Below are 202 nucleotides of genomic sequence, written 5' to 3'. Positions count from 1 at the left end.
GCAAGAAGATCAATCCTATCCATTCTGAAGGCAATTCTCATTTATTTCCCCAAATTTTATTTTATTTTTCTGTTGGAAGCTGGCCAGAGTGGCTGGGGAAACCCAGCCAGATGGGCGGGTATAAATAATAAATTATTATTATTATATCTGGCTGGGTTTCCCCAGCCACTCTGAGCAGCTCCCAAGCAATCCCATCTAGTAC

This window comes from Zootoca vivipara, chromosome 12, assembly GCF_963506605.1.
Source record: "Zootoca vivipara chromosome 12, rZooViv1.1, whole genome shotgun sequence".
NCBI lineage: Eukaryota > Metazoa > Chordata > Lepidosauria > Squamata > Lacertidae > Zootoca > Zootoca vivipara.
This window is presented reverse-complemented; position numbering follows the sequence as displayed.